We start from the raw sequence: 22580 nt of genomic DNA, 5'->3' as shown, positions 1-22580 counted from the left end.
AAAAAAACTTTGGCCGTAAAGTTAATCCCTTAAAGTGTCCATTTCCCGTACACGAGCTGAATATGGGCTCTTATAAAAGTTCGAAGGAACAACTGTTTATTTAGGACAAAAGCTGAAACTAGGCCACAATGTTATCGTACACTTCTAATACGCTATCATGAGCGTCGACAGCTTCCTCAAATAAAAACAAAGGCAAAAATACAACAATGTGTTTTGCTATCCTGTTAACCATCGCTAACGTTTAGTTTTCTCTGTCGAAACATATGACATGTACAGTTTAGAACTTTTATTTTCCACCGATGACGATAATGAAAACTCGTCATACGTGTTAAATTTTAGTTCTTAGGCCCTTCGAAAATAACACTATGATCTTGCTTCGCGAGTATCGCGTAGCGTACGCCACGTACATAAAATATTGAATAAACGGTAAACTGACTATACTTTTTTTTCATAGTACTCTAACTCGAAATAATACTTCACAAACAAAACGATAGTAATTTAACATTTAGCTGATATTTTAATTAAGATTTTCGTTGAAAAGAGCAGAAAAATAACCAATCTTTTCCTTTGACTCGTCTACCTGACATATTCATCGTTAACAAGAGCCCGAATAAAACACTCCAAAAACTACTCTCGTTTGGGACGAGCGCCAAAAAACTGGGTCACTATTTTATCGCATATTTTTAATTACACAGTATTGTCCTAATTGTAAACATCTTAAAACAACGCTAAGTCCTAAAGATCGAAAACAAAGTCCTAACGTCAAAACAAGTTAAGTAATTGAAATAATATGGTCACATTGATTAGTCCTAAATAAATAACTTACGATCTAAACATAGCCCCAATTGCCTTTTATAGACAAACTAGCTTTTACCTATGATTTGGTCTACGAGCAATTTAAAAAATTGTCAAATTTATTTCACGTGTTACTCGAGACTATGTTCTATATCTATGCCAAATTTGTCAAGACCCCCCTGTCAAGACTAAAACAGTACGAGAAGATTCTTGTCGTTCTGTACCTGTTCTGCAATGTGTTTTTTTTTTTGTTATTTTTAGGCTTAAGTAAGTTTTGATGTTTTTCTAAAGAATTAACCGCGATAGCAACTATTTTTCTCACCGGATCAAACATATTTGTGTGACTATACATACATGACACACAATATACATGATTCAATCATTGAACTTTTCAGTGCTTACTGGATCAAATCTTTTTTGTTTGCAGTTAATCCAATTTGTGGAGTGAACCATCGCATTTTCTAAACGTCGCATTCATAATACATTCAAAAGAATAACTCGCATGTCATCGGAATTATATAATACTAGCCATCGGACCTGACTCCATCTGCAAGAAATTAAAAAATCGTAATAAGTAGCCTGTGTGTTCTAACAGACTATGTTCAATATCTATGCCAAATTTCGACGAGATCCTTTTAGCCGTTCTGGTGATACTTTCTGACAAACATTCATCCATCCATTTAAACTTATGCAATTATAATAAAGTAATACGCAATAATAATAATATAAGTAAAATTCTAATATTTATATGTGAATGTTTACAGTACTAAAATACCGAAAAACTCTATTTGGACCGCTACTACGAATCTAAAAGACGATGATTTAAATTTAAAGCAAATAGTCACATTGCAAGTCGTGGTTAAACTTGCAGCGAATTCCTTCTAATTAGTTATAACGAATCGTTCTACGTTCTAACAGCCAGAGGTTTCGTGAAAACAGCTCCGTAACAACCCAAGCTAACGTTACAATTGATGCTTTTAATTAAACTGAACATGTTTCCACCATTGATTAGGTCCGTATTCCTGCGAAATATACTACTTATAAAACACACTTTATTTCATTTAATTTAACCTATTTTTTTGAATAGGAGCGCCACATTACATTTAGATTCTTACTTAGATTTGTTAATCGATCGCTAGAAACCCTTAGTGTAAGTTTAATGCAAGGTAATAAAATCAATGCCATACAAATATGCACTTATCCTAACGAATTAAAACATGCAAACAAATTTAATAACCCCTTATTTCCCAACAAGTATGTGAAACATATTTAAACTCCACTAAAATTCCATATAGTCCAAACATATTTAAAATATTTCAAAACCCCTCCTGCATCCGAGAGTAGAATCTGCACGAGAGAGTAATAACGATATTGTTAAGGAAAGTTTTTATGAAGAGCTCGATGTTTGCTTAAACAAAATCCACTCGTATGAGCAAAAATTGCTTCTGAGCGATTTTAAAACGAGGGATCAACGAAACTTTGACATACGTGAAGCTTCGAATACGGCGATAATATTACATTTTAAAAATTTACTACCGCCTTATTGTGATGTAGCCCACCTTATTTACGCGAATTTATTAAGCCCTAAGCACGTCGGCTCCTATGTCGATTAAAGGTAGGCAACGCTTCTGCTATTTCAAATCTATGGGCAGCGGTCAATATTTCGATGAATTTAAGTGGCCGTTACAAATCATTAATCGAAGACGATGGGGAGGCACAGAAAAATAATATAACCACTTCCTACGCGTCCCCTCCTCCGCCAAATCCACTTCTCCTTCCGTTCCGTTCCTTATAAGAAAAGGGTGGGAAGGGAAAGGGGACTAAGATTAGGACTGGACGTGGAATTGCTTCCACTTTAAGCGTGTCTTTTGCACGGTGTAACACGGTGGTAGTATTGGATCGTCTGAGCTGGCCATTGGTTCAGTTGCTGACCTCTCCACTAAGACTCTACCACGTTTAATATCGCCGGGACTTGAGCAACACGTCGCTTAAGTACATAAAAGTACCAAACATCTATAGCAAAGAAGATGAATAGATTTCTGCACTAAAATTACGATTTTTATGTTCATTTTATGTACTTCCATATATTTTTAAGACTCAAACACTGATGGGTACTTCAGTTACCGCGCAAAAGTACTTTTATCTTTCCTTTAAAAGAAAATCGATTTTGATTTTTCAATAGCCGCTTGTAAAATAGTTAGGGTTAAAAATAAACATTTTTATGACAGAAGATTGAGTTACCACGTCTTTTGCGAGAAAGAAAAAGGGCTTATTAACTGCAATTGTAAATTATAAATACCCAGATATAATATAAGCGTATGTACAAGTATATATTTAGTATACATCTAGTATATATACTGTAGAGCAATTGTAATGTATCTCAATACTCCAATCCTTTAATCCAATTTGTTCTTGTTGATCTTAGCCCGGATTATAATAATTGTTAAGTGCGGCAGGTAAACTGTATTATTCGAAAAATAGTTAATAATATTATCTTTTACATAACAACAACTACAACAACATAACTCACGCCTGTAACCCAGAGTGGTAGGCAGAGACCACGAACCTCCATTTGGCGCGGTCCTAACACACATCTCTCACTTCTACATTCATACATCTTTAACATAAATGTTGTTATAATAATTTATTACATCAAGTTGTAATTCGACTTTTTTCACATTCGACGTATAATTATGCTAATCTTATAAATTTGAAGAGTATAAAATTCAATAAGATATCCAATATTCAAAAATTTCATATGAAAGAAATGTTCGCGCCATATTATATCGCTCCTTTTGTTCTAAGATTGCTATTTTCGTGCTAAGTGTGGCATTGTTTGAAGTAGCAGCAAACAAAGAACAACCATTTCTTACGTGACCCGAATAGAAACGAACGTAAATTTATCGTACTTTTATTTATTCAACTTTAATTCACGTTTTGTGAAAAGGAATGCTTGAATTAATTTATTTACATGGAAGACGCGATTGTCTTTACCTGTTTATTGGATTTTTCTCTTTGTACTTTACAAAAAACATTGCTTTTAGAAATTTAAACCTTAACAAGGAAGTAATATAATAAAATCTTAATGATATTTAGTAAAACTTTATTATTATAAACAAAATTTGATTAAATCCAGATATATCGTATTATTCAAAAAAAAAAAAAAAGAGGATTACCATTCGTTATCTAATTCACTAAGTTAGATGGCGTATTTGTAACATTATAAATAGAAATACGGAAGTTTACAGTGAGCTTATAACTTAGCTACATTTTCTGTGAGTATGCACACGGGCGGAATGTTACTTAAAAGAAATGTATTAACTTAAAAGCTTACCTTACTACATGTACAATATTAAAATGTAACGTTTGCACGTAAATTACATTACTAAGAGCACCTTTAAACAGCAAACATTCTTGTGTAATATTACTAAATACATATTGACATTATGTACCTACTTAGTAATATTGTAAACAGCAACGTCTTTGTATAAACCCGTTATTTTATGAAAGTTGACATGAGTATAGAAAACATGTAGGCTACATTTATTCAGCTAACCGTACAAAGCCGATCGTTTAGAATACATAGAAGATCAAAATCTCCGACCGCGTTATTTTAACGAGATAGACAAGATCTGGTTATATCACAAGATCCAAATTACAATATAGATTATTTCGTAAAAAATATGCCAAATTTCCATAGAACTGCCGTAATTTTAATAAATTTTCCTTACAAATATAGAGATTATTCTTTTCAGTTAACGGAAGTTGAGTTAAAATTTTAATTCGAATTTAAGTTTCGAAATCCCGCGTAGCATGTAATCAAATTCTCAGATTTAATTTAAAAAAAAAAACAACCTTAATGGATACTAATTACTTTATTAATATACTATCCATAAATGAAAATGAAAAATTCTGCCTTTTAAAATAATTTGTATCAGAGACCGAGCGTAATTCCATAATCATTAAACATTAATTATGATAACAGTCTACAGAGCTCCCGGAAGAGTAATAATATATAAAAATATAAAAGGTTTTATGTATAGCTATTGTGGGGCAGAGGCCTGCGCTCAATGCGAGAGTAGTGGAGCGCAGCTTGCCACTCCCCTGCACATTGTATTTATAACTAAAATTATTGTAAAAATACTAGATTCTGCAAAAAAAATGTATTTCAAGTTACAAAAATTATTTGAAATTGTTATCCTATTTTTATAATGTGCAAAATACCTAGATATCAAACCAAATCTATTAATTAATTTAAAAGTGAAATATCTAAGATTGGGGATGAAGACGATTTCCTTTCATATTAATATCTAAGCTCGCCGCTAATTAACTACCGTAAAAACATATTATTACCATTTGTTACTTTTGTTTTTTTTTTAAAAGAGAATAAGAGAGAAGTCAGAATGTTTTTGTGTCAGTGTTTTGGCAATAGAATCCTACCGTTAATGCGCCTTTTATTTCCGGGAATACTGTCCACTCCCCTATCAACTTATTTATAACTTATTTTAGTATGAAAAAACATAATGTTTCTACAAAATATATTTCCCGAAACAACGAAGATAAATCACCTTTTCTTCAGTTTCGTTTAAAAAATTCAGACAAGTTTCTAAAGATGTTCTACGAAAGGTAAAAAGGTAAATTAATCATTGTCAGTAAAAAGGATAAAAAAGATAAAACATTCGAGTGCGTAATAGCAGCGGTTAGTATGGCCAACGATTAGCGGATTGTGACAACGTTTTTCGCAAATTACCCGGGTCAAGCGTAATGAGGGTTGGGGCGTTTATTTGTAGAAACGTAATGCGAACTAGGGCTGACATATATCAATAAACGTAAACCCAAACACTGGTTGGGTAAAAGAAGTGATAATCAGTGTCTTGTATTCTTGACGGAAGACGAAAAAACAACATTCAGTAAGTACTTTGTTTCACAACACCTAACTCGAAAATATCGGGAAAAATTCGCAGTGTTGCCAACCCTATTCTGAACTGATCCTGTGAGTATTCAATATAATGTATCTGGAGGATGCTTCTCTTATTTCAGTACCGACTTTGTTCTAATTCTTAGAAATGTTTTAGGTTCCATTGATAACATTTATTTAATGTACGCGCATAAATTGTAGGCTACTACAATATTTTTCTAAGATTATAATGTCATAACACCTATTGTATTTATAATAAACGACAAGATAAAGATACACTCTCTGGGAAAATGTTATATTTTTGTTAACCGTGTCTACGCTGTACTGATGATAATAAAACTGTGTGCAATACGTTACATTGTAAAACACGTAATCAGTTAAAGAGAAAAAAATTACCCATGTAATAATGTTGTATAATACTGTATGAAGAAATTTTTAAGCATTACAATAACTTTGAATGTTGAAACAAAAAGTTTTGTTCAATTCCAAATATAAACAGTGAAGTAAAAAGAGTTAAGCGGAAAGTCTTACGGAACAACGAGTCGGAACTGCATTGAAGTGTGCAGAACGCTACCTAAAACTTATTTAAGATTTACGTTGAAAGTTCAGAGGTTTAAAGTGTATGTTTCAATACAGCTTTCAGAATGGAACTTCGCCGAACAATGAGGACTTCTCAGACTCTGCAATAAGTGGACATTATACACATGGAGATGCAGATTCTGCGTTAACTCAACAAAAGTTGTAACAATGGATATCATTAGTATCATCTTCGCTTTATTTCCATCCATTCTATTATTATATGTCATAATATTAACGATTCCAATAAATAAGATTGATTAATAAATAAAATGTACACGCAGTGAACAAGGAACTAGGTATATGACTGTTTATGTAATAATTTGTTGGTAAGGCTTTAGTGTTGTTAAGACTATAATGAACTTTAAAATTATTGGCGAATGCAACCTAAATAAAAATAATTTCAATTTAAAAATTCTGATGAATATCAAAACTGAAAGATTTAATTTTCAAGAACACTTATTAAGAACCAGGTCGTCAAAAGCTTTTCAAATAAAAAAAACTCGCTTCCGAATTAGTTCATCCGCTGCATTCATACATAGTGCGTAGACAGATATATAATATACTAGCTTTTACCCGCGACTCCGTCCGTGCGGAATAAAAAACTAAAAAAAAGGGGTAAAAATTATCCTATGTCCGTTTCCTGGTTCTAAGCTACCTGCCCACCAATTTTTAGTCAAATCGATTCAGCCGATCTTGAGTTATAAATAGTGTAACTAACACGACTTTCTTTTATATATATAGATGTTTTTATTAATTGTATTATTACATAAATGATATCTAATGTAGCATATATATTATTCCAACGTCGCTGTATTGACAAAATCAAGGCAAGCAAAATTCATCACTAGTTTGGATGGATGACAGTCAAAAATTGTAAAGAACATAAGTAGAAAAATACTTGTTATTGTCTCAATATTGCAATTGTAATAGGATAGGCGCTATAAGAATCTAAACTTGTACTAGTGGTACAATTTTACATACAAATACATTTTTGATGTGACTCAAACATTTGGAAGTTTTCAATACACAGTCGCATAACAACTAGCACAAACAAATACAACTGAAAAACTTACGTTCCGTCGTATTTTTAACTGTGTTCTGAGAGAGTTACCTAACTTTGTCCACCGACTGAATTCTCAAAGATTTATCGCGATGTTTTTTTATTTACATTTGCTAAGAGAACCATACGCTTGTCGAAGTATTTAACTATGAATATGTGCATTTAACATATTTTTTTTTAGGTTCACCTCAATACCCGTATCTTCGTTATTGATATTTATATTGTTTCTAATGACAGTGAAAAATAATTCCAATTTAAAAAACGCTAACGTCATCTAGTGAAAATGTTAAACATTAAAGTATGCACCTAAAATAATGGGCGTGGTACAGGTGTGGCAATTATAGTTTAGTGGCTACTCAGTTTCCAAATACATCAATAAATTAAGAGGTTTTCTTTGATCGGTGATGTGACATCGACAATATATTGAGCGCGTAACAAACTCAGGAACTACTCACCGGGTACAAGCCATTGCACTCAACGCCCGTAACGACTTTTACGTCAAAGTCCTCCCCCATCTATATTAACTAAAGCACGAATGTTAGGTTGCGAACATCTCATTTATGATCTTTTAGTAGATTCTTAATTTGTAAAGTTAAATTCTAATTTAAATGTGATTAATTTTGCTCATCAAAGAGTCAAATTTAATACAAGATTTCCATTGTATAAAACATGACAATGCTGTCAAAACGATTAGAATTGATATTTAATACACGGATACAGCTTTCCAACAAGTTAAACTTGTGTAAAGTATATAGTCCGAGTTCCACATATCACGTTGCTTCGTAACTCTGAAAGGTATTGTTTAGTTGCTACAGAAAGTTGTAAGCTCCGTCGAGTACGTATAGAACTAGGTTAGTTATACTCAACTTATGAAAAGTCGGCGGAGTGGCAATTTATTATTATTCAACTGTGTACTGCTTTGTTAAAATGAGGTGGATTTAAACTTATCGCTGACACAGACTTTCCAGGAAAGTTGTCTTCTTGAAACACATATGCTCCTGTAAGTAGGGAAAAAAAACATTGCATAGACATATGACATTGCTACTTGTGCCCGCGACTTTGTCCGCGTGAATTACTGTTATAGTGTAGCAAAAGAAGAAGAAGGGTAGAACTTTTACAAACTTTTAATGTCATTTTTATTTACATCAAATCAACAGCCTTAAAATAATTTTCAAATTGTAAAAATGACGATACTTCCATACAAATTTCCATCTCAACTTTCTTCAATCCTTTTTTTTTGCGTTAAAAAGTGGCTTACGCCCTTTCTCAGGCTCTAGACTATCTGTGTACCAAATTTCTTATAAATCAGTCCAGTAGTTTTAGCGTGTAAGCAGGACAGATAGACATACAGAGTTCCGTTCGCATAAATTATATTTAGTAATTTCGTATTTTAATGTACAATATTTTCATTATAAATATTGAGTGATAATACTTTATATACAGAAAAAGTACCCGTTTTATAAGAGCCAATTGCTAAACTGCAAAGACAAGGTTAAAACTGGGTCAAACTTTTGTTATTTGCACTGAGTTCTACTCTGTTTTGTAGGAACTGTTATTACAATATTACAAATATTTTTCAATTTACTATTTAATAAGAATTTCAGCAAACACGATGTTAAAAGAGACGTGTATTCAGAAAATTTATTTCAATTAATTTTATCGTATTCTTGCCTATCTTTTTAGTGAAAATATTACATTAATTTAAATATGATATAAAATATGTTTTTACTGAATACTTTATTGTACGTAGGATGATAACACAGAATAATTAAATACACTGTTTTACATATTCACTGGTAATTATTACGCTAGAAAAACGAAACGTACAATCACTAGATATATTTCTGTAACGTACATAAAAATTATCCGTATATCTCTTGGTCACGGCAGACATCACTCGTAGACGGCTGAACCGCTTTCGCTAATCAGGATGTTGGTTTGCTGAAATTGCTCTCAGAGAACACCAACAACATAAAGGGGTTACTGTTCTTTGGTGAAGTGGGTTGGCTGGAGTGATACATGACCTGTCCTCACGCTATATACGCGCTAGACTTGGAGTTGCAGAAACCGTAACCACCTCTACTGCTACCAGGAAAGGGGTCTGAAATAAATATGAAAGGCTACTTATTAAGGTTGTTTTTTAATACCGCGCGGACGAAGTCGCAGGCAGAATCTAGTTATATTATAACCAGCATAAACTAATAGTCATTGTAGTTTGAATTAAAATTGTCAGTATTTTCTGACGTATATGTAGATGTTCTTTTTATACGTATTTTGATATTTTTTTGAAATTGAAAAGCGAAGTCGGAATATGAAATATTTCTCTTCATTCTCTGTTCACTATATTTTAATTCAAGTTAAGACTAAAAGCTACCTCTATAGGACGTCACGAGATCTTCGTTTTAAAATCCCATTTCAAATGCTTCTTTATTTTACATAAATCCCATTTGCCTCTTTGACTGTGGAAATAGTATCACGTATCAACTGAAATGCAAACTTCATTCAATTTCTAACGAAGAAATGTGGTTAAGAATTGTTCTGCGCTCGACAGCATTATTATTGTGTTACTCGATACTAGTGATCTAAATATGTTTTAAAAATTTTATTACATGACAAATGCTCATGTTTATTAATAACTAGCTTTTACCCGCGACTCCGTCTGCGCAGAATAAAAAATGCACACAAGATAAAAAAGTTCCCATGTCCGTCTCCTAGTTCTAAGCTACCTCCCCATCAATTTTCAGCTAAATTAGTTCGACCAATCTTGAGTTATAAATAGTGTAACTAACACGACTTTCTTTTATATATATAGATTTTCATATTAATACTTGATACATATGCAGCCAAATATTACATTTTAAAATTAGAGTACTATAGTCTACTTCTACTGTTCTATTGTTGAGAACTATTACAATGATAATACTAATTCAGCATGATAATGGATTATTTACCCGCAAATCCTTTAGCAAGGATTAAAAAAAAACTTTATGTAGTCTATGTGTTCTTCCAGACTATCTTCTACATCTATGCCAAATTTCAACGAGATCTATGCAACTGTTCTGGAGAAACCTTCCAACAAACATGTATTCATCCATACATGCAAACATACTTTTATAGTATTAGTAAGCTTAACCATTAATTTTAACATAATTAATATTTAGTACATAAGTAAAAGGAATATCTTAAATGTTGATTTAGATAACAAAATGATTTTAAAGTATTTACTTAACATTGTATCGTATCGTATTTCTAAGTTGATGTTTTGAGATGTTGTAATCTTTAGCAGTGTAGAGTGCAATAGCGTGTTAACTGGCCGGAACTTTGCCAGTTCGTTGGCCACTAAAGGGATTATCTGTATCGGAATATCGGCGACCGAGTGGCGACGTCCGACAAAACTCGCGTGTCTCTACAACACTGTTCCCATACTTGTGAATACTCGTAAAAAACAACGATCACGATTTACGATGGTTATATTTACCTAGTACTTTTTGTGGAAATTATAGGAAAAGAGTCTTTTCTATCATTATTCACTAGCGATAGCTGCGTGTCTAGACAATGTAACAGTCAATTATCGATATCACTAGTAGAATCGACAAAATGTGTCAAAATGTATAGGAAAAATAAGTGACAACGAAAGTTATTGTCACTTCTATACCTTTTTAACTCTTTGATTAGCGACTTTGTTTATCCAATGTTACTTAGTCTACCCCCCAGTACTCATTTAACTGAAGTGTCTTATTGTTCATACTATCGATATGATTAAATGCAAATGGCAAAATTTATAGGAGAAATTTTGGAGTTCCTAGTGATTTTAGAATACTTTGCCAAGGAATTGCCTAAGTTAGTCGCTTGATCCTTCTATTGTCGAATGAATTATTAAAATTGGCACAATTGCTTTGGAGGTTATACAGATAAAATTATATAAATATTAGCTTTTACCCGCGACTTCGTTCGCGCGGAATAAAAAAAATGCACACAAGATAAAAAAGTTTCTATGCCCGTCTCCTAGTTCTAAGCTACCTTCCCATCAATTTTCAGGTAAATCAGTTCGACCGATCTTGAGTTATAAATAGTGACTTTCTTTTATATATATAGATAAGTACAATTATATAAATATTTTTTATTATATTAGTATTAGCGTAAATTAATAAGTCTTGACAGTACGTACATTTCCTAGTTCGTTCTAGGACGTAAGATTTATAACTGTGATTATGTAGAATTCTTTAGATTTTCTATTCAAACTTTACAGTGAAAGAAAAATGAAGAGTAAAGTAAGTCTCGGAGTTTTTATCATTATTATGTAAGTAAAAAATGTAGTTGCATATTTATGTTTAAAGTTTTCCAACTCTTTGCTTCCACTACCGAAGCAGCTATACAAATACAGTGTTATCCCTTTCGTTCTCTTTGGAAAAAAAAAACAAAAATAATTGTACGTATTACTTATAGTGTTAGTTCGTAGAAATCGACAGCAACGATAATAACCATTTTCTATATCGACATATAAAAAACAATAAAAACAACTGAATATATATACTTCTACATATGACTCTTTAGACTAAGCTCCTGCAATTCAATTGACTGCAATAAATGAATTAACATAAATAGTAAGAGATTAGGGAAAAAATACGGTAACATCATTTAGTTTTATAGGATCAAAGGTGTTACTATTTTATACGGTTTCTAATGTTTAAGAAAACAAATGTGATTATTTGTGAAACAAATTATGATGTAATGAGTTCAGCTATTCATACCCAACAACAGCATTATACTCCTTTTAGCAAGGCAAATATTCCAAACAGAAAAAGAAGGGTGCATGCAAAGAAGCGCACAACAGCTAGTCTATTTGCAATGTTAAATTAATGTATGGCGGTTTTTATAGACTACTTTTTCTTAATTCCGCGTTGACGAAGTTGCGGGTGACCGCTACTTTTTAATATACTTTCATACTCAATACAGTAGTATATATAATTCAGATAATCGTTCGTTTTGTTATTGTGCGCGCTGCGAACAAAGGCTTAAATAGGTGCATAGTATTCTACTGTAACGTCAGCGATGTTAAAAGTAGGTTAAACTTTTATAATACTCGTCGGGAAGTAGTTCAGTGTTCAGTTGTTGCTGTAAAAATATATCAAGGTTTTATTTTTAATAATGATCAATTTGTTACTGATACAAATAATAATAATTACAAAACGTGAGTAAAGCCGTTCTTAATTAATTTATTATTATGTGTTACGAAAGTTTAAACAATTTAATAATAATAACTATTATTCCTCCACTATTCCGATAGTCGTATCGGTGAAAACTTCGACAAACATTTTAAGAAGCTCTCGCTAAACAGTTGAATTGAGAGCTCGATACAAAGTTATTTCAGAAACTGCGCCCATAGTGAAGAGGTTCCTGTCTCTGCAACCCTGACCACTGGTTGCTTGAGTAATGCGATTTCGTAGCCAGCGGCGGACTAAGCTTTAATTTTGTAAAGTATACTCTATATATAGAGTATATATACTCTATATATACTTTATTATACCATTATTTATTAATATTCTTGTTTTGATTTAATAAAAATCAAAAATTAAGTGATTATAATTTGAGTAGTACATATATTAAAATGTTGGAAATCTTATTTCAAAAAATAAACTGCACAAATATTTCATTTTGTTCTAAATTATTTGTTTTAATTATTTTAACTGGCTAAAATAACATTAATATTATATCATTGGTAGAGTTTAATGGAAATATTAGTAAAATAAAATTCGTTTTAAATTAGAGAACAAAGAAATTCAAATTATTGTATATTGCAGTTCAGAACGTTTATATTTTTTATTACAGCCGTGTATCGACAAACAAAGCCCGTGGGTATTAATTTGTGAGCTGAATTTAAATTACACTTTTCAATGTACAAAGTTAACATTGGCTATATGTGATGAGATATTAACTAAACCGAGGAATGTTTACATAAATAGAATATATATTAATATATTACTACAGTGAATTAGTAGTCACATCATTTGGCTTATTATTTATAAATTGTAATATTAATTTTAGTACATTGAAATTAAATATAAATCAAGAACAGAAATGATCATCTAAAATTTGTAGCTGATTATTTACTAAGTAATTAATGTTAGTTGATTAATAAAAAAAAAATAAATAATAGAAAATGTATGTCGCCTGTTACGTTTCAATATGACACAATAGTCCAATAGGGAAGTTCAATTCAAAAATCTTACCTGTATTAAGATCGGTATAGACATTTACTTTACTTGTAACAAAACAACGAGCCGCTCTATTATATGTTGTTGTGTATCACTCTTTCACGAACCAGATGTTCTTTGGAAACGATGCTTTTACCTGTCTCATACCATTTCTAAGAACGTTATATTACATAGAAATGCTTGAGAAAATGCTCTAGTGTATATTCACCTTTACGCGACGTACATACACGTGGAAAAAAGATATAACTTAGTTAACGAAAAGCCGAGTCTTCAAATATTACAAACTAATGCGCGTTCCCTTGGCGAGTGGGCATATAATATGAGCGCAGGGCTCACAGTTCATGCTCGCTAATAAATTATTCCTTTGAAACCGAGCTACGTTCCTGCTTATATTAAGTTGTACAGTAACCGACACTGTGTTTCTTACCTCGACTTAATTAATATTTAATTATTACGTCGAAAACGACGTCACAAAAATCAAATAGTTGAGCAGTTGGTTAATTTTCTTTTAAATTCGAAGTTGTGGATTCGAATCACGTTTTATAATAAATGAATATGGTACAAAGAGGAAGGTAATTGCTTTTTCTTGTTATTATTTTATACAATTTGAATACCTTTTACGTCTCCTACATTATTGTACTCTTGAACAATCTTAAATAAATGATACTCATAATGTTCTCTTTTTGTTTCGGCTTTTTCTTCATCTATTATTTTATTGTAAAAGTTATCACAAACACATCACAATTTCGTCGTTTCATTTCAGTATGTCTGAGTGACGGTTGTTGGTCATCGTGTGGAGTCACGCGTATGCAATTAAACGTTGCCAACGGACAGTGATAATCCTGTTAGCAGGCAACGGGTTAGCGCCAACTGATAACACGACTTGGTTACGGTGAGTCTCCACTGTCGTTATACCTGTATTACAACAATATTGCCATATCTATGATTCTGTTTAAAAAAAAGAGAGAAAATAAACCTCAAACCTAATTTATCGTAATAATGAAAAACCTAACTAAATATTCATAAAAATAAAATGAAGTTTTATTTGTAATAAAAGAAGACTGGCTATAGCCACGTGATTTGTAAATAAGGAATAAGGAAAGGTTGGGAAGGGGAAGTGGATTTGACGGAGAAGGGGACGCATAGGAAGATCATATATCTTCTTTCTGTGGGTCCTCTAAATGGAGTGGGTGGGTAAACTATGCATTTGAAATTGACAATGGGCAGCGGTCGCTTCGTTATTTAAGCGGACTCAGGTGACCGCTTGCTCGTTCGTCACCTTATGATATTAAAAAAAATTCTATGAAAAGTAAAAACATCTAAAATGTCATCTTATAAACAACTGTTCCGCTACGACTCCATAAGCAAATAATGTATGTATAGTCAACGCCATAACACATTTAATGTTCATTTAAATTTAAATTATAATAATTTAATTATAATATTCCGAAATGAATGCACAACTTTATGACGGCAATCCTGTATGTATTAACCGCAATCAAGAGGTTATTCCGAATTAAACATTCATTACGAATATCGCATTAACAGAGTGTATAGTCATTCAACAAATTTTAATGTACATATTTACACAATTTGGAAGCAACGGAAAAACAAATTTCAATACTAGCGGCGAGTCGGTTGGATATTTGAACCCTTTATTTTGAAAGTGACCTAATTCCATTTTTATTTTTAGTCAATAGATATACTCATAATTCATCTTAATAAAACGGGGAATTGATTAAAAGGAACGTTTGAAGTAATAACGTAATATAATTTCAAAAAACCGTTCATGATTGTACCTACTTCGAAAGTGCAATTTGAATACTGTGTAATTGTTAATTCTGCGTTATGAAAATAAATGTATTGTAAACTATTGTAATTTTAAATAAATATAAATCAAAACGTACAAAGTTAATTCATACTAGGAATAAAATATATTCGACCACGTGACCTGAAACACATCCATATCTATAAAATAATAGATCTACGAGAGTGCAATTACCCACCGTGTAATTAATGACTGACTAAAACGCGAAATACAAATAAATCTTCGTTATAATTAGACACAACATTTGGAAATTAAATACTTTAAACTTTGTTTTGACTTTGCCCTCTACAGAGTATGGGTCGTAGAATGTAAGTTAGAGGCAGTAATTTTTTAGTTCTTAATTATGATTGGTCTTCACAATGACTGTAATTATGATATTCTTATTAATCGAACGGTTAAATGTTGACTTAGACATTGTATTAATTTCACGATAAAAAAATTATATGAAATGTTGATTTAGTTAAAGTAAATTAATAGAACAACTAAATTCATAGTAGATTTAATTAGAGTTTTTTTTTTCGTAAAACTAAAATAAACGGTAAAATGGGAAATTCTGTTAAAATATGAGTATAAAATCATAGGAATCAAAGAAATCCCAGTGGGATTAATGTTTTCATGTCAACCTGGCATTGTTTCAAATATTAGCAAACATAGCACGCTGACGAACTTTCGAGAGTTGAATTTAAATGAAGCCATTCAATACGAATATTATTTCTTCTGAAACAAATGATTTATTGCTTCAGTTTTTTGTAATTCCTGGAAAAGAGTTGCGTCGACGCTACTTTTAATTGGAAGATATAGATTAAAATTATTTAATAAATTATCTGTCGCTTACGACTCCATCCGTGCGGAATTAAAAAAAAAACTTAATAAGTAGTCTATGTGTTCTTCAAGAATATGTTCTACAACAGTGTCAAATTTCATAAAGATTCGTTGAGTCGTTCCGAAGATACCTTCTAACAATCCATCATACATACATCTAAACTTTTGCATTCATAATATGTATTAGTAAGATTCCATAATCAGGTCCAAATATGTCCGTATTTAATCACGTATTTGTTTTATACAAACTCTATTAAAAATTATATTATTAAATGTTCTTATGAAATAGTTTTCTTACTTTGTACTTGGAATCTTTCAATTTTTTTAAATAACTGCCATCATTAAGACCACTATAGGTGTTAATAGTAGTTTGTTTACTTATGTAAGATTGGTTTATATGTAACGTAATGTGAATCAATACAAATGTTGAGGGTTGCTTTACAGTATACCGATTTATGCTCCAAAAGATACAAACGTAGAGAGATATAGGTCGAGTTCTCAAATCTTGAAATGCACAAAGCGGAAACGTATTTGTGTATTGGATTCAATCATGTCTGTAATAGACCTCTCTTTCAACTTAACGATAAAAGGGGATTGTGCGTGCTGTTTTAAGAGAGAGGTAATTTTCTGGCATCATAAATAGCAATTTAACATCTTATGAAACTGATGGAAACTACTATGGATTTACCTATATTTAATTGTCATAAAAAATCTACACAAAATATAATTTTGTGAAATAATCACTAAGTATGTTTGAGTATTTTGATTTTTTAAATTGCGTTTGGCGCAAGTTTTCTGGTAAATTTGTTTAAATAAAGTCAAAATAAAATGAGTTTCAGATATCGCAGTATTTCGATTAATAGTTTAATTCAAAGAAACCTAAATTTAACTTACTACTCTCTATTTTATCAGGGTGTAACTTTTTTTTTATACATTATAAAATTTTTCTTTACCTTAGTGAAATGTCTGTACGAAAGTTATATTTCTTCGCTTGTTTAAAGATAAAAACCTTATTTTGTACCACGAAAACCTTTTAGCTTATGTTCAAGATTTCATTCAAAATTTAAAAAGTTTTAAGAAAGTTTGTATTTAGGACACGACTTTTACCTCTCTTAAATTCTTAAGACACCGTCGGCTTAATTTCCGAATGGAAGATTAATAGGTAGATTTGGCGCTTACTTGTTGAAAAAATATTTTATCCAAACATTTTTTTTATGGTTCTTTAGTAAAATTAAGAATGCTTACATTTCATCATTTTACGCTTTCATCGGGTTTTTTACAAGTCATCTATAGGTATACCAACAAATAAAAAATTATATATGTTTTGGTGAAACTTTGGTATTATGTTTTGAGATGGTCAGAAAAAAGGCATGATTAAAGTAAGTGCAGAACCTTAAAACCTGTTTAATTTTCGTCAATAATTTTTTTTGAAGGTTTATTAGTGTCGTAATTTCCGTACAGGAGGATCAATGCACTGATCTCATCACAGATTACGTTTACAAACATGTCATTCTACTATCCTTACTAATATCAATATTATAAATGACAAAGTAACTCTGTCTGTTTGTCTGTCTGTCGCGCTTGCACGCCAATACTACTAAACCGATTTAAATCAAATTTAGTATGAACTGAACTTTTTAATGCGAAAAAAGTGTTGAAAGTGAGGGATTTTTTTTTTTTTTTTTTTTTTTTTTTTTTTTTTTTTTTTTTTTTTTTTTTTTTTTTTTGACTGAGTAGTCACTGTTTGCCTTGAGGAGGCATTTACAGTTTCACCGGGCTTGAGGTGGCCGGGCGCAGATGGCGCTTAGCCTAAACCTCGTTTAAGAGTAACTAGGCTCGAGGGCTCCCTCAGGAGCCTCGGCTCGGGCTGTTACTTCGTTATTATTACCGGATTGGGAGGTCACCGAGCTCTTAGGTCGCTTCGATGGACGCTCCATGGAGTGACTGGGCGCAAGGGCCCCCGAGAGGGGACCACGGTTTGGGCTGTCACTCATTACGCGTTTAGCATTCCGATTCAAGGGTGCCCGAGAGGGCCGAACCTCGGCTTGATCGGTTGCTATTATCTGATTGCTATTATTAATACAGCTAATATTACTACCACTTCGGAAAGCGTTAGCGCTGGGAGAAGAAGTGGCGGAAGAAGCTCCAGCAACGCTTCTACTAATAATAGGTGAAAACCTGCCTGCTATGAGGCCGTATCGCGAGAATGATTGTCGCAGCCGACAGCGACTACGACGTGTGATCTGTCTGTGATGTTTAGCCTTAGTCTGAGCTATAGTTATTGCATCGTCTTGAAAGTCAAGAACGTGCCTAGGTCTACGATAATCCCGACGAAACTTACCGAGCGCGATTGGATTGTAGGTGGCGGCACCTACAACAAGCGGATTAGGATGACCGACGGCAGAGTCAAAATAACGACGCGACGCCAACTTCAGGTGTTGGGCAATGGTGGGCAAGTCCAAATCTATATGAAGATTGCTGTTGCGCATGTACCACGGGGCTCCCGTGGCTCTACGCAAGAATCTATTTTGAATAACCTGAAGTCGATGTATTTGTTTCGGGGCGATGTGCGCGAATACCGGACTAGCATACGTCATGACGGGACGAACTACTGATTTATAGAGTGTCACCTTGTTCCGAAGGGACATTTTACTCTTTCTATTAATCAACGTGGAAAGACGACCTAGGATGAAAGCCGCGCGGTTCCTGACCCGGGTCACGTGAGCGGAGAAGTTAAGTTTAGAGTCAAGTATGACACCTAAGTATTTAACCTGGTCTTCCCAAGGTATTGGGCTGTCCATGAGTTTAATGGACGGAAGAGCAGTACCTTTCTGGCGTGAACAGTATAGCGCCGCGCTTTTGCTAGGATTAATTTCGATCCTCCATTTCCGAAACCAGGCACCTAACGTGTTGGCAGCGGTTTGAAGACGTCGACATATAGCATCGGGGGAACGTCCAGATGTGTATACGCAGGTGTCATCGGCGAATAGAGCTAGCTCTACACCGTGTACGCGGGGAATGTCATTGGTGTATAGGGTAAAGAGAACCGGCCCTAACACCGAACCTTGGGGCACCCCGGCTCGAACGGGGTGCAATTGTGAGCACACTCCCTCGACGCGGTAGCGAAACGTGCGATTACTTAGGAAGTCTCGTATTATGCATACGAGACGGTCGGGTACTCCGTACTCATATAGCTTGTATATAAGCCCGTTGTGCCATACTTTATCGAACGCTTTCGCTACGTCGAGGAAGATAGCTCCGGTGCTAAGGCCACGTTGGCGTTTGACAAGTATGTGCTCCGTGATACGGTGCACTTGATTGGTGCATGAATGTTTGGCGCGAAAGCCAAACTGTTCTGCAATAGGCATGCCTTTTGTGTCCATGAAGGTGCGAAGGCGTGCTAATATTAATCGTTCATAAATCTTCCCAAAGGTTTTGAGAAGGCTTATGGGGCGATAAGACGTGGGATTGGAAGGCGGCTTTGAGGGTTTGAGGAACCCTATGACTTCAGCGTCCTTCCACTCGCTGGGAAAGACGCCTTTGGTCATTGCCGCATTATAAATGGCTACGAGAAGTTGTATAATGGCAACTGGAAATAGTTTCGCCACCCTATTGGTGATGCCATCTGAGCCGGGAGCTTTGCGTGGACGTAGATTTTTAATTAGTTTCTCGACTTCGTCGCTAGTAACCGGAGGAATTGAGTCGAGAAGGGGTTCATTTTTCCTTCGGTCGACCTCGCTGTCCACCCTCCGTAGGTGGTCAGGGTCGACCGATAGGCTACTGGGGGAGCACTGGGCCTCGAGGCTGTCTGCAAGACATTCGGCTTTCTCTTCATCCAGCATAGCTGGTGTTGTATTTGGGCGCGACAATGGCGGCATCGTTGAGTACGTGTCGCCTTTAAGTGACTTGGGAAGCTTCCAGAATGCTAAATGTGATGGCTTTATATTTCGAAGCGTTGAATCCCATCGTTCGTTCCGGATGGCAGCTATGCGTGTTTTTACTTCACGCTGTAATTTACGTAGCTGTTTTCGGTTCGATTCAGTGGGATACAAATCGTGAGCTCGGGTAGCCGCGTTCTTGCGTCTCAACAAGTCTCTGGCATCTGGTGGTAGTGCCCAGCGTTGATTGTCTGACTCTGGCATTTGCCTTGAGCAGTCCTTGATGGCGGTTTGGATATGACTTGTTAGAGAGCCGATCGCGACGCCCATATCGTTATCAGAATTAATTATGTCGGGGATGTCGTTTAGATGTGGGGAGTTAATGTCTTTGAGCCTGGCACTAAGTTTGTGCCAGTCAACGACTGTCTTAATTGGGGGGTCAGCCGGTGCAGAGGGCCCTAGCTGTAGCAAAACTGGTCGGTGATCTGAGTGAAGCTCATGTATCACCTCAATATTACGTAAGGTTAGGTTAATATTCTTGATGATTGCAATATCAAGCACATCCGGAGTGTGTCCCAGTATGTGGGGGTAGTGAGTGGGCTCTAGTGGCGCTATGATTTCAAAATCAAGTAAGTCCGACAGTGAGTCAAGCTCACGGCCGCGTTTACTGATTCTGGTAGAGTTCCATCGAATGTGCTTGCTATTGAAATCACCAGCAAGGATGGTGGCTCCTCCTATAGATAGAAGCGATTCAAAGTCGGAGCGTATGATGGTTGCGCTTGATCTACAAGGAAGGTAGACCGAAGCTATCGTAATGGGGGCATGGCCAGTCATGGCTAGCTGACAGATCGAGGCCTCTAAGTGCGTTAACGCGGGCGTGTCAATCGGTACACAGTGCAGGGATTTTTTATAGTAAATGACAGTGCCACCGCCTGGGGCGCCGGTCCTATCATTTCTAACGATATTGTAATTAGAGACTTTCGGGTCCCTCATAGCCGGTTTGAGAAAGGTTTCCTGCACGAGTAACACGTCGACTTGATGATCGCGAAGGAAGTTATGAATTTCGTCGCGTTGTTTTCTAACACCGTTCGAGTTGAAAAAAGCTACGATAATTGAACGCGGTTTGACTCTGCCATTATTATGCGCGAGGGGCGGATGACTACAATTATTTAACGCGTTTGCAGCCATCGGAAAGCCTAATTGTGTTCGAGAGCACTGACGATGTGCTTGTACTTCTTAATCAAGTACAGTCGGGTGCCTATATTTCCTGACGCCTTTTCGTATTCGTCGGCGAACGTTAAGACTTCCTCCATGTTGAGGCCTGAAAGACGATTGAGGGATTCAAACGGATTCCCTGTCGTTTTAGGTGGCGTAGGCATTGCCACCGGTTTGACCGGTACCGGTTTGGCAATGGGCGCGGTAGATGTATTGTACGCGGGTGCGCTAGCGGTGGACCTGTTACTGCCCCATGCGGGGGTGTTAGTTTTCCACGATGGTTGAAGAGGTGGAAATTCGTTGGCTGACGGTATCGGAAGCGTTAGACGTCGCGACGGTCGCTGGGGTTGCGATTGGATTCGCTTAGGTGCCTTAGGGCACCCGTGGTAGTTAGCGGTATGATCACCGCGGCAAAGAACGCAGGCAGGCTTTCCGAAAGCCTCTAAGAGTGATTTATCCTTCGGTCTAGAACAATCCGATGTACCATGATCGCCTAAGCACTTCACGCACCTAGGGCGGGCGAAACAGTTGCGGGCCGAATGTCCGTATAACTGGCATTTGTGGCACTGTCCGGGGAGGCCATTCTTGCGTGGCGGTTCAACTATGAGCCCGCTTAGGCCACAGATTGACTTAACGTCAAAAATGGCCTTCCCTTCCGGCGACAGGTCTAGGTGTACCTGTACCAAGTCAATAGGCGATTTTGTACGCCTATTTGTCATGCGGAATACGCTAATAACGGGGAATTTTTGATCTTTCAGGGACTGGACTATGTCCTCTACGGGGATTTCCTTAGGGATGCGTTTGATCACCACTCTAAGGATGCGCTCTTCGGCGAGCGTGTAAGTATGATAGTACACCTCCTTTTCTTGGAGGAAGCGGGTTACGTATCTGAAGGCCTCGGCGGTCTCCAGCTGCATCCTGATACCATGGGCTGTCGCTGCAGCGACGACCTTGAATTTGTTGGACATAGCCGATTGGATCATCGGCCATTTGTCCTGGGCTTGAATATAAATTGGCGGTGGCTTTTTAAGTGAGGGATGGAAATCTTTGTGAATTTATCGTAATTTTTAAAGCTTGAAGCTTATTTCTGAGGCTGTTACCCTGTGGGGTGTAAAACAACACTATTGATGTTCTACACTTTCCCTATGGAATAGGGGATGAAAGTTTGTATGGGAATAAGTAGGGTTTATGTGAGTGTTTTGTAAGCTTAATATGTTGTGTTGTATTGTGCAAAGGTAAGTTCATACTAATAACCGTATAAACATAAGGA

This window comes from Papilio machaon, chromosome 7 (genome assembly GCF_912999745.1).
Source record: "Papilio machaon chromosome 7, ilPapMach1.1, whole genome shotgun sequence".
NCBI lineage: Eukaryota > Metazoa > Arthropoda > Insecta > Lepidoptera > Papilionidae > Papilio > Papilio machaon.
Note: the sequence above shows the minus strand (reverse complement) of the source record.